The 13,655-nt window shown below is 46.5% G+C and overlaps 1 protein-coding gene across 6 annotated transcripts in view; it reads right to left on the bottom strand.

Moving 5' to 3' along the window:
* The window catches only part of CHD9 (chromodomain helicase DNA binding protein 9), a 222,929-nt gene extending 209,540 nt beyond the window's left edge, over window positions 1-13,389 (bottom strand). For all 6 annotated transcript variants that reach the window (XM_065925328.1, XM_065925334.1, XM_065925332.1 and 3 more), the window contains exon 1: window positions 13,283-13,389. The gene's annotated coding sequence lies outside the window, so the exon portion shown is untranslated. The remainder of the gene's footprint in view (window positions 1-13,282) is intronic.
* Between the last annotated feature and the right edge of the window lie 266 nt (window positions 13,390-13,655).

Genomic DNA, 13,655 nt, shown 5'->3' with positions numbered 1-13,655 from the left:
CCACACATCCATCACTACATCTGCATCTCTAGTCATCTGTACCATTTTTCTAGGTTCCACACATATGCATTAATATATGATCTTTGTTTTATCTCTTTCTGACTTACTTCACTCTGGATGACAGACCCTAGGTCCACTCACATCTCTCCACATGATCTATTTCATTCCTTTTTATGGCTGGGTGATATTCCAATACCATCCCAAAGAAAAAGAAACACAAGAAAGCAAAGTGGTTGTCTGATGAGGCTTTACAAATAGCTGAGGAAAAAAGAGAAGTGAAAAGCAAGGGAGAAAGGGAAAGATATACCCAGCCGAATACAAAGTTTCAGAGAATAGCAAGGGGAGATAAGAAGGCCTTCTTAAATGAACAATGCAAAGAAATAGAGGAAAACAACAGAATGGGAAAGACTAGAGATCTCTTCAAGAAAATTGGAGATATCAAGGTAACATGCAAGAATGGACAATAACAATAAAGGACAGAAGCAGAAGAGATTAAGAAGAGGTAGCAAGAACACACAGAAGAACTGTACAAAAAAGGCCTTAATGAACTGGATAACCACGATGGTGTGGTCACTCACCTAGAGCCAGACGTCCTGGAGTGTGAAGTCAAGTGGGCCTTAGGAAACATTACTACAAAGAAAGCTAGAGGAGGTGACAGAATTTCAGCTGAGCTATTCAAAAATCCTAAAAGACGATGCTATTAAAGCACTGCACCCACATGTCAGCAAACTTGGAAAACTCAACAGAGGCCACAGGACTGGAAAAAGTCGATTTCATTTCAGTGCCAAAGAATGTTCAAACTACTGTACCACTGTGCTCATTTGACATGCTAGCAAGGTTATTCTCAAAATCCTTCAAGCTAGGCTTCAGTAGTACATGAACGGAGAACTTCCAGATATACAAGCTGGGTTTAGAAAAGGCAGAGGAACCAGAGATCAAACTGCCAACATTGTTGGATCATAGAAAAAGCAAGGGAATTCCAGAAAAACATCTACTTCTCTTTCATTGACTATGCTAAAGCCTTTTACTGTGTGGATCACAACAAACTGTGGAAAATTCTTAAAGAGATGGGAATACCAGACCACTTTACCTGCCTCCTGAGAAACCTGTTTGCAGGTCAAGAAGCAACAGTTAGAACTGGACATGGAATAAGACTGGGAAAGGAGTACGTCAAGGCTGTATATTGTTACCCTGCTTATTTAACTTCTATGCAGAGTACATCATACAAAATGCCAGGATGAATAAATCACAAGCTTGAATCAAGATTGCCAGGAGAAATATCAACAATGTTAGATACGCAGATGATACCACTCTAATGGCAGAAACTGAAGAGGAACTAAAGAGCCTCTTGATGAGGGTGAAAGAGCTGGCTTAAAACTCAACATTCAAAAAACTAATAGCATCCAGTCCCATCACTTCAGGGCAAATAAAAGGGGAAACGGGAAGCAGTGACAGATTTTCTTTTCTTGGACTTTAAAAATCACTGAGGATAGTGACCGTAGCAATGAAATTAAAAGATGCCTCCTATGACAAAAGCTATGACAAATCTAGACAGTGTATTAAAAAGCAGAAACATCAGTTTGCTGACAAAGGTCCTTATAGTCAAAGCTATAGTTTTTCCAGTAGTCATGTACAGATGTGAGAGCTGGACTGTAAAGAAGGCTGAGTGCCAAAGAACTGATGGTTTTAAATTGTGGTGCTGGAGAAGACTCTTGAGAGTCCCTTGGACTGCAAAGAGATCAAACCAGTCAACTTAACAGAAATCAACCCTGAATATTCATTGGAAGGACTGATGTTGAGGCTGAAGCTCCACTCCTTTGGCCATCTGATGGGAAGAGCCGACTCATTGAAAAGATTGAAGGCAAAAGGAGAAGGAGGTGGCAGAGGATGAGACGGTTAGATAGCATCACCAACTCAATGAACATGAACTTGAGCAAACTCTGGGAGACGGTGAAAGACAGGGAAGCCTGGTGTGCTGCAGTCCATGGGGTCACAAACAGTCAGACACGACATAGTGACGAAACAATAACAGCAACAATATTCTATTGTATATATGTACCACAGCTTTATCCATTCATCTATCAATGGACATTTAGGTTGCTTCCATGTCCTGTCTATTGTAAACAGTGCTGCAATGAATATTGGGGTGCATATGTCCTTTTGAATTATGGGTTTCTCAGAGTATATGCCCAGTAGTGAGACTGCTGGGTCATATGGAAGGTCTATTTTCAGTTTTTTAAGGAACTTCTATACTGTTCCTCATAGTGGCTATATCAATTTACAAACAACCCAATGTAATTAAAAAAAAAAAGGGTGGAAAACCTAAATAGTCATTTCTTCATAGAAAACATACAGACGACCACAAGGCACATGAAAAAGATGCTCAACAGCACTAATTATTGGAGAAATGCAGATCAAAATTACAATGAGGTTATCACCTCACACTGATCAGAAAGGTCATCATGAAAAAATCTACAAACAGTAAATGCTGGAGAGGGTGTGGAGAAAAGGGAGCTCTCTTGCACTATTGGTGGGAATGTAAATTGAAACTAAGTGCATCTTAACAAGCCTAAGTGGCGGGCAGCAATCTCAGCTCCATCTTCAGCTGGGAAAACCGACGCCCCAGTAGTAGAGCAACCTGCCAAGAACACACACACAGCCAGGAAGTGGTGGGGCTGGTGTGTAAACCCAGGCCTACGTGGATCCCAAACTCCAACACATATAATAAAGGCCTCGGGAGCGACTTTAAAGAGAACTTTGCAGGTGGCTCAGTGGTAAAGAACACGCCTACCAGTGCAGGAGACACTGGTTTGATCCCTGGATCGGGAAGACCCCCTGGAGAAGGAAATGACAACCCACTCCAGTACTCTTGCCTGCAGAATTTCATGGACAGAGGAGCCTGGTGAGTCACAAAAGGTCATACACAACTGAGCACGCACGCGCAACCTGAACAACGGCGGGCGAGCTAGTTTAAAAACACAAACTCCTTTTCTAGTGGCCAAAGCCAGAATAACTTGAGCAACAAAACAAAGTAGTATCGGATTATAGCCTGGGGTATAAGATAAAATCCACAAGTCCATACTATTACTAATAACAAGAAAAATTAATCAGTGGGAGAGAGAAGTTCAACCTTCCCTGCACAATTCTAAATAAATCGTGAAGGGGCTTCCCTGGTGGTCCAGTGGTTAAGAATGCACCTCCCAATTCAGGGGATCCCTGGCAGGGAACTAGGATCCCACATGCCATGGGGCAGCTAAGCCTGCACACCACAACTAGAAGGAAGCTCTTGTGCCATAAGAAAGATCCCACATACTGCAAGTAAGACTGGACAGCCAAATAAATAAATAATGTAGACACATGACCCTAAAGGAGGAGGGGTAGAACTGTACACAATAATCTTCCTTTCAAGAGAACAGTATGGAGTGGGGGAAACAGAGTAGCTTCACATAGAAACCTGAAAAATGCACGTCAGCCAGGTGATCCAGGGCAGTAACAACAGTGGAAGGTCATGTTGATATCATGGACACGTGATGTGATGAGAAGTGGCACTTTATTTCTGTGGACTTTATTTCCACTTTATTTCCTCGACAAAACCCATAACCCGAGTCCAGCTGTGAGAAAAATATCACACAAATTTCAACAGGGTGGTATTCTGACACCACACTTGTCTGGTACGCCTGAAAACTGGCAAGGTGAGTTAGAACAAGGGAATTCTGAAACACGGTCACAGCCAACAGGAGCCTAAGGAGACGTGACAACTAGGGGACCACCCTAGAGGTCTGGTGGCTAAGAATCTGCCTTCCAAGGCAGGGGACGTGAGTTCAATCCCTGGTTGGAGAACTAAGGTCACACAAGGCATGCCACAATTAGAGAGGCCCCTACCCCCGAGCATCACAGTGGAGACCCAATGCAGCCAAAAATAATAAAATGAAATAATGTGGGGCAGTGGGTGAGATCCTGGAATTTAATAAAGGGCATTGGGTAAACACTGAGAAAATGTGAATAAACTGTGGGTTTGGGTTATCCATCAGGTATCAGTGTGGTTCATTTTTTTTTTTTTTAATTTTTTTTTTATTTTTATTTTTTTCAGTGTGGTTCATTCATTAGAACCAATGGACTGTGGGTTACCAAATGGTTAGTAGGGGAACCTGGGTGTGGGGTGTATGGGAACTCTCTACTGTCATCACGAGTTCTCTGTAAATCTAAACTGGTCGGGGGAAAAACAAAACAAAGTCTACTAAAAACAAATTCCTGGGTTGACCCTCAGAACCCTTGGCCTTGCAGTGCGCATTTGCACAGCTGTAGCGGGGCTGTGAAGGAAGCCAGGCCCACCACCTGCTCACTGACATGCTGAGGAGGTGCAGCGGATACAGCCAGAGCCCGCAGGGAGAAGGGGCCTTCCACTCCAAGGACACTGCAGGAACCTCCTCCATCCGACTCCCTGAGGTGAGGGGCTGTGCCTCTCTCGTTAGACTGGCAGCCTTCTTCAAGTAGGAAGTGGGAAGCCCACACTTCCTCTTGAGGTGCTCCAGGAGACCCTTCTCTAAATGCATTTTATCTTCCTTTATGTGAGTCAAGGTTCTTTATATGGGTGGGAAAAGAGTCTATGTGCAAAGTGCACATTAAAAAAATGTGAAGGATAGTCATTTTACAATGTTGGGCTAAGTCTCAAGTGTACAGCAAGGTAATTCAGTTATACATATATAAATAGTCTCTCTTTTATTTGGCCACACCGTGTGACTTAATTCGCCTACTAGGGACTGAACCCGCACCCCCTGCATTTGGAGGCATGGAGCCTTCACCATGATCATCAGGGATGTCTGAACAAAACATACACTTTAAAAAATACATATTTATTTATTTGGCTGCATCGGGTCTTAGTTCGAGGCATGCGAGCTCGTAGTTGTGGCATGTGAAATCTAGTTCCCTGACTGGGGGTTGAACCCAGACCCCCCACGTTGGGAGCTCAGAGTGGTAGCCGCTGGACCACCAAGGAAGTCCCTAAAATGTACATTTTTAATGGCTGGCGGAGGGTCTCTTTGCTCCAAGACAACAGGATTCCTAACTCCTTGTTTTTTGTTTTGAAGATTTCTTTCTTTCTTTTTTGCTGTGCTGGGTCTTCGTTGCTATGCTCAGGTGCAGCGAACTGGCGCTACTTTGTAGATGTGGGGCTCGGGCTTTTCACTGGGGTGGCTTCTCTTGTTATGGAGCACATGCTCTAGGGTGCATGGGCTTCAGGAGTGCAGTTCCTGGGCTCCGGAGTACAGGCTCAATAGTTGGGGCACACGGGCTTGGTTGCTCCATGGCAAGTGGGATGTTCCTGGACCAGGGATGGCACCCTTGTCCGCTGCGTTGGCAGGTGGATTCTTAACCACTGGGCACCAGGGAAGCCCCACTCCTAACTCTATGGAGAAGCATAAGTGATGGTCACGAGCAGCACACTCAATAATTTATGGGGTTTAGTGTCTTAAACCTCCTTTCCTGGCCCCTCTCTCTTCATCGCACCTTGTACCCCAGTCCTTAGGCATAGACGAGTGATACCAGTAGTCACAGCTTAAAATTGTGATGCTGCCAATTCTATAATGGAACAAAACTCAATATCCCAGAAAGCTGCTTCTTGATTGCAAGAAGCAATGACATAGAGGGACACAGCAAGTCACCCTGAAATGTGGGGGCAGTAGATCAGCAGTATGCAGGCGAAACGTCTGTGATTACTGATCTGCAAAAGTTCTTAAGGACAGGACAGGATGTGCCTCTGGTCAAAGCAGGAAGAGCAAGGCCTGGAAATCAAATCAAAACTTGACAATGGGAGGGGTGGGAGAGGCCAATTGTATTAACATAAACTGAAGGAATGTTGGGTAGAGAGACGTGGTAAACCTGAGGAGCTGAGAAAAAAAAAGGGTAAGAAAGAGCAAGTCTTTGAGAGTCTATCTTGTCTTTCATATTGTCCACAGCAAGTGGAAATCCCTTGAGCCTTACAGGCAGCTCAGAGCTTCCTGGAAGTCTTTCTTGATCAGGATCTTAAGGTTGGTCCAGGGAGCAGTAGAAAGGCAAAGACTGGGTTATTGATTAGTCATGTCTATCATGAGCACCGGGAAGGAGAATCAGGCCGGAGCCACTCTGGACTCCTGTGTCCCTTAGAGGACAGAAATATCTCGGGCCATCCCGGCTATGAAAATCATTCATTTTGTTCACCTTGTTTGGATTCCATGAATACCAGCCTCCTAGCTAGAATCTGGCATCCCCCGTGACTTTCCTACAGGGGAAAGAATGTGCTGACAGGCTGACATCAAGATTTCAGGCTGCTTCACAGTGCTTGCCCCATCTCACATATTTGTGATCTGGCTTCCTCACCAGGCTCCTGTGAATTTGGTGAGTCTGTCCCTTTCAGCCTGATCAGCTTCACCTGCACTAAAGGGATAGCCTCTGTAACTTGCAAAGAATGAGTGGCATCACCAGCCTCCAGCTTCCCCCACCCACCCCTCCACCCCACCCCCGTCACCCTGGCCCTGAGGGGTTCCTCTCCCGACATCACTAGCCAGCTGCTCTTTGCCACGTCAATCACCCCGACCACAGCCATCTCCCCTGAGCCTAGAATGATCTGTGGGAGGCCTGCAAAAAAAAAAAAAGTGCTAGAGACCAAAATAAGTTCTGTTGAATAGAAAAGAATAAGGAAGAAAGAAATCCTGGGCTTGGGGGTGGGGTGGGGGAGATGCCAAGAACACTTGATAGAAAGCAAGCGGAAGGAACTGGCAGTGTTTAATCTAGAGCAGGGAAGATCCCAGAGGGCCAACGGGTTCCCAGTCATCAAATATCTGGAGGACTGCAGTGATGCAGGGAGGATAGATCTGTTCCCTGGGGTTCTGGAAGAAAGTACAGCAACCAAGTGGGTGGCAGATACAGGGAGACGGGTTTCAACAAGACAAAGTAGAGAAACTTAAAAAAATTTGGGGGGGCCACATCTTAGGGGATGCAGGATCTTGGTTCCCCAACCAGGGATCGAACCTGGGCCTCCTGCCTTGGGAGCATGGAATGTTAACAACTGGGGAAGTCCCCCCAAAGAGGAATTTTTAAAGGTAATATTCCTTTAATACCAATCCTTCAGATATCATCAAATAAGTTCTTTAAAGTTTTTTTTTTTTTTAATGTGGACCATTTTTTAAATCTTTATTGAATTTGCTACAATATTGCTTCTGTTTCATGTTTTGGTTTTTAGGCTGCGAGGCATGTAGGGCCTTAGCTTCCTGATCAGGGTTCAAGTCTGAACCCCCTGCATTCGAAGATGAAATCTTACCCACTGGACCACACATAAGTCCCAAATAGTATCACTTTTTTCCTTTCTTCTTTCTTTGTCAGGTTTGTGAGATGCAATATAACTAATCAGGAACACAGATTAGAACAGGAACGCCTGGGTTCATTTTCCAGTTCTGTCACTTTTTGTTGTTGTTTTGGCTAGTGGCTAAGTCATGTCTGACTCTTTGAGACCCCGTGGACTGTAGCCCACCGGGCTCCTCTGTCCAGTTCTGTCACTTACTAGCTACGTAACTTTGGGCAAGTTACCTGACTTTCCTATGCCTGTTTTCTCCACTAATAATTGTACCTACCTCAAATAGTACTGTGACTATGCTGAGGACTGGTTAAATTATACATGCAAAGTGCTTAGAATAGCACCCAGTATGCAGTATGTTCTTAGTAAGTGGTAGCAATTATTACTATTTTTATTACAATCTAATATCACTTATACTATTATGTACTATTTCTCTTTAAGCAGACACATTATTTCTATAAATTTATTTGAAAGGAAACTTTATATTACTCCTGTAAAGGCAAAGCCAGAAGCACTTGCCAAAGGCAACTGTACAGATAAACATAAAACAATGTTATTAAATCTTAGCTGGCAACTGCTGCCTGTCCCATCCCCTAAACTTGAGGACCACTGCTTTTTCCATAAGAAGGGAGACGAAAAAAGAAAAAAAAAAAAAAAGAAGGGAGCCGAGTAAGTGTTACAAAAGATGGTCTGCTACTTCACTGAGACTTCTTTTGTTTACTGTGGTGAAAAGGAAATGAAGTGTTAGTCACTCAGCTATGTTTTCGACCTCCCGGGCTGCAGCCCGTCAGCCTCCTCTGTCCATGGAATTCTCCAGGTAAGAATACTAGAGTGGGTTGCCATTCTCTTCTCCAAGGGATCTTCCCCACCCAGGGATCAAACACGGGTCTCCTGCCTTGCAGGCAGACTCTTTACCCGCTGAGCCATCAGGAAAGACTGTGGTCAGAAGGAAAAGTCTGGCAAGTTCAAAGTAGTGAAAAGCTGCAGCTCCTGCTCTGGGGAGAGACAGCAGCAAAGTGCTGGGGAGGGAGGCAGTGCAGGATCAAAGAGATGGTTTAAAAAGGAAATAACCTCTTTTTCTCGAATGAGGTTTCGTGCTCTTTAGTGCCATGACGGTCTGTCACACGAAATCATCTCAACCGCCACCCGGTGGTATGATGGTTGTTTCTTAGTCACTAAGCTGTGTCCAACTCTTTGAGACCGCACGGGCTGTAGCCTGCCATGCTTCTCTGTCCATGGGATTTCCCAGGCAAGAATGCTGGAGTGGGTTGCCATTTCCTTCTCCAGAAGATCATCCCGACCCAGGGATTGAACCCACATCTCCTGCATTGGCAGGCAGATTCTTTACCGCTGAGTCACCAGGGAAGCCCAGTGGTATGATCAGTATACTTCAAAAAGCAAAATTAGAAACACGTTGTAGACGGCCATACTCACCAGCGCCCCCAGAGGACACCTGCAGCAGTTTCCAGACACACCTGCTGCCTCTCGCTTCTTTCTACTTGAAGGCATTTCCTGGATGCAGGGTGTGTTCTCCAGACTGCATGCAGAAATTGGGGGGAATACTGGGACACACAGTCTCTCCGAGAACCCCCAGAGAGGCTGAGCCCTTTGTCCCACGGTAACTCACTCATCAACATACCCTTTACTGGATTTCCCTTCTTCCCCAGTCCATTTCAATCTCACTGGGCTTTCTGGGATCACCTTCCAAATAAATTCCAGGCACCCAAATCCTGGTCTCATGATGTGCTTTGGGGAAACCCCAACTGTGGCACAGTTTAACTATGGAGCTGAAGAAATGGCTGGGGATACTCCATGGAGATCCATGAATCGGGAAAGAATTCAAGTAGGAGGACATTTAGTATCCTTCTGACACTTAGGTCCATGAATCTAGATCCAGAGTCAGCAAACTACAGCCCACGGCCCACAGGCACCCCCGTCCCCTGCCTGTTTTTGTACAGCCTGTGAGCTAAGAATGGCTTTTATAATTTAAATGGTTGGGGAAAAAATCAAAACAAGAGTAATGTTTTGTGGCCCATAAAAATGATATAAAACCCAGATTTCAACATCCATCAGTGAAGTTTTATTGGAAACACAGCTACACTCATTCATTCCCATACCATCTACGGCTGCTTTTACTCCATAACTGCAGAGTTGAGTAGTTGCAACTTAAACCCTAATGGGTTTCAAACCAGTCAATCCTAAAGGAAATCAACCCCGAATATTCACTGGAAGGACTGATGCTGAAGCTGAAGCTCCAATACTTTGGCCACCTGATGTGAAGAGTCAACTCACTGGAAAGACCCTGATGCTGGGAAAGATTGAAGGCAGGAGGAGAAAGGGGGCAACAGAGGATGAGATGGTTGGATGGCGTCACCGACTCAATGGACATGAGTTTGAGCAAGCTCTGGGAGACACAGAAGGACAGGGAAGCCTCGTGTACTACAGTCCATGGGGTCACAAAGAGTCAGACACATCTAGCAACTGAACAACAGCAGCAACAGCTGAAACTCTATGGTCTGCAACACTCAAAACATTTACAGAAGGGTTTGCTGACCCCTATTCCAGATCATTATCCTGCGGGGACAAGAGGCAGATTGAGACCTTGTTGCCCCTGGGTGAAGAGCCTATCACCAGACCTAGTATTGAGGGGTTTTTTGGGATTAGCCACTCACATTTCCTTTTCTTACATCTCTGTGGCCTCCCTCTGCTCTCTACAGGTACTTAGGACTCTTCTCCTGAGACATTAACGTTTTAACACCAGGAATAATTTTATTTTTAAAAGGACAGAGATCTTATCTTCTCCCACTGTCCCAGGTGGTTTCATCCACTCTGGATGGCTTCATTCAGTAACTGATTTCTCCCCAAACCAAACCAAATCCCTGGACCAGGATTGTGTCCTGAGATCTCAGACCAACACTCGAACGTCTGTTCAACATAAGATTCACAGCGGGTAGGGGAGGTGAGTTTTACTGCTTACCAGTGGTGTAACCTTGAGCAAGGCATATAGTTGCCCAAGGCATCAATGTCATCACCTGTCAAAGGTGAAAACCATCCCGCCTTGCCTGCCAGGATTACCGTGCTAACTAGACGAAAGGCGAGCTGCCCACGAAACACTGCCACCCAGCCCCAGACTCCTTCTCCAGCATATTATTACATTATTAGACCTCTGCTTCCTCCACATGTCCCGAACACTGGCTCTTCTTGAGCTCCTTGACTTTGCTACCTGTCGGCCTTTGCACATGCTGTTTTTCCTGCCTGAAACATTTTTTCCCCATCCCACCCTCTGTCTGGCTGCTTCTCAGCCTTTTTAACCCTCAACTCAAGGCAGGCCCCTTCTGTATGCCTCCCCATCTTTGTGCTGGATTCTCTCACTGCATGTGCAGTAATTTCTAATTAGAGTCAATTCTCATTATTCACAGTGCTTATGTTCTCTGAAGCTGCCATGAACACGAAATTAGCAAATACTGAACCACTGCTCCTAAAAGGAAAAACCTAAGGGTAGGTTTCTGCAAGCCTCTGGTCACATTTTCATCAGCAGATCAATACCTAACCTTGTTTGATGTGTGTTTCTGTTTCAGGACCCCTTATTTAACATATATTGTTGATTCACTGACATTGAACTCAGGCTAGTCCCACTACAACTCAGGCCTGAACAAAGCTTATCAAATACACATTTTCCCCATAAGGCACAACACGGCCTTCTTGGGCTTGGGAACACTAGATAGCACTTCAGCAGTATGTTTGGGGGCTGATTTTTTTTTTTCCAAACTGATTTTTAATTGAAGGAAAATTGCTTCACAATATTGTGTTAGAAAGAAAGTTAAGTCATTCATTTGTGTCCAACTCTTTGCAACCCTATGCCTTGTAGCCTCCCAGGCTCCTCTGTCCATGGGATTCTCCAGCAAGAGGACTGGAGTGGGCTGCCATTTCCTTGGCCTCTGCCATACATCAACATGAGTCAGCCGGAGGTATACACATGTCCCCTCCCTCCTTAACCTCCCTCCCACCTCCCACCCCATCCCACCCCTCTAGGTTGTTACACAGCCCTGGTTTGAGTTTCCTGAGTCATGCAGCAAGTTGGTTGTCTTGGGGGTGATTTTTAAACAGAAAAATCACCAACAGAATGCACACACAAAAATGCAAAAACAACAAAAAACAACCCACAGCACTAAACAGACCATAAAAGGGATGCTTGCTCACAGTTCTGAGAGTTGGAACAAGAAAGCAGTGTCCTCTCGTTTTGACCTCAGGTGGGAACAACTATGTTGAGTGACTCAAATTTTTTGCCATTCTGTTCACGTCCATGAATGACCATGAGAAGTGCTGCAGATACTGACTTGGGGGTTACAAATCAATTTTAGCGAGTGGGGGAATTCGCAAATCCAGAGTCTGCAAACAAGGAGGATCCACTGTACTTTCTTCTCATTTCTCTCATTCACTAGAGTGTGAGTTCGCTGAGGACTGGTTTGCCTCTTACTCACTGTGAGACCTGTAGCATTTGGATTACAACCTGGCACACAGTAGGCTTTCCACAATAAATCCAGTTTACACGAACCCATGAGTCAATCCTGTGAAAATGCTCCACTGGAAGCAATGACAGCTAGTGTTTGTGGAAGAGGCACCATGAGCTGCCTTGTGTTATGTGCGTTTTCTATGTTCCCTCCATCAAAAAGGGAAACAGCAACTCATTGTACTTTTGCTATGGGCTCTAGAATCATACTGCCTGGGTTCAAACACAGGATCTGCTTCTAATTAATTATTTAACTCTGAGCAAGTTCCTTGTCCTCTCTGAGCCCCAGCTTCCTCAGCTATCAAACGGGGTAGTTAGTATAGTTAACACCTTGTGGGTCATGGTGAGGAGATGTGGCCACGAAAGCATTTAGCATAGTGCCAGGCACAGATGAGCATTTAGGAAACATTACCTCTCGTGGTCAATAATTTCCATGGCAAATCTAAGAGTTTTATACTATTATACCCATTTTGCAGATGAAGAAACCGAGGCTAGGGGTGATTCTATGAGTTTTTGAGGGTCACACAGCCCAGGGAGGGCGGGCTCTGGGAACTCTAAGCCTAGGCTCATAACTGCTTTGTTGTAAACATAGCATTTACTAAAATGATGAGCACTGCTCCAGGAGGCCCCCTGAACTTCTGTGGGATCAGGGTAAGGACAAACTCCTCTTTCCCCAAGAGCCTTCTCTCATTCTACATCTGTGTCTTTCTGTTCCCTGCCCACTTTCGAGTTCAACCCTTTCAGTACCAGCCCTGTTGGGAGGGAGGATGTTGGTTTGTTATCTTGGGTTTGACAGCTCAAAGGCGGAGATATTTCCTGCTTAAAAGACTCCCTGAAGAAGAAGGAGGAGGAGGAGAATCAGCAGTGTGGGCTGCAACAACCGTCTTCCTTTTCCTCCAACCCTTTGGGTCAAGGGTCCTCACCCTTGGTTGCTAGTTGGAATCGCCTGGGAAGCTCTGAAATATCCAGAGGTCCAGGCCCCAACCCAGAACACTTCCATCTGAGCCTCGGGGCAGGGTGGGGTGGAGGGCTACGGGGCATCGGCATTTTTTTCATGCTCCCCCCCCCCCCCAAGCGATTCCAGCGTGCAGGCAAGTTGGAGAAATGGTGATTTTGGAACAGCCCTCGGCTCCAACGCTGAAGTCGATTTGGGGAGCAGCAACTCTTTTCTCCTCCTAGGACTAGCTGCTGGGGGATTCGGGCAGGCTCTCCAGAGGAACCAGCCAGTGGAGGATGTTTGCGTGCGAGCGATCTGGCGTCCAGCTGTGCCCCGAGGCCCAGCTTGGAGACGGCGGGTCTCCGGGTCCCCGCAGGCAACGACACGTGCGGCCGCTTCGACCTGTCTGGTTATCTACCGAGATCGCCAGCCGACCTCGGCGGCCGCCGCGCGGCCCACCCCGACCACAGAGGTTCGCAGGAAACGCCCGGGGCTCGGGAATTCCTACCTTGGCTGCCGGCGCTGCCCTCCGGTCCCCGGAATCCTGCCACTCCGGTTCGATCTGTCGCCGGGGTTCCGCGGTCGCTTTCGTCTGCGCCCGAGAGGCGCCCACTAGAGCGCAGGCGCCACCTAGTGGGCGCGGGGCGGAGGCGCGGGGACCGGGAGGGGAGGTGGGAGAGCAGTCGGTCCCGGGCGGAAATGCTGCCCCGGCTGCCCACGTGGGCGGTTTTCCAGCACGCTGCGCACCCTGGGCGCAAATCCCGGCTGGGTGGGATCACCTTCACTCCCTAGAGGGCACTGGAATCTGAACTTGCTGAACTTTCTCTTGGGGGCACGGAGGGGCAGCCAGGCCCTGGCTGCTGGCCTGAGATCCATTCTGG

This window comes from Muntiacus reevesi, chromosome 2 (assembly GCF_963930625.1).
Source record: "Muntiacus reevesi chromosome 2, mMunRee1.1, whole genome shotgun sequence".
NCBI classification, from domain to species: domain Eukaryota; kingdom Metazoa; phylum Chordata; class Mammalia; order Artiodactyla; family Cervidae; genus Muntiacus; species Muntiacus reevesi.
This window is presented reverse-complemented; position numbering and strand designations above follow the sequence as displayed.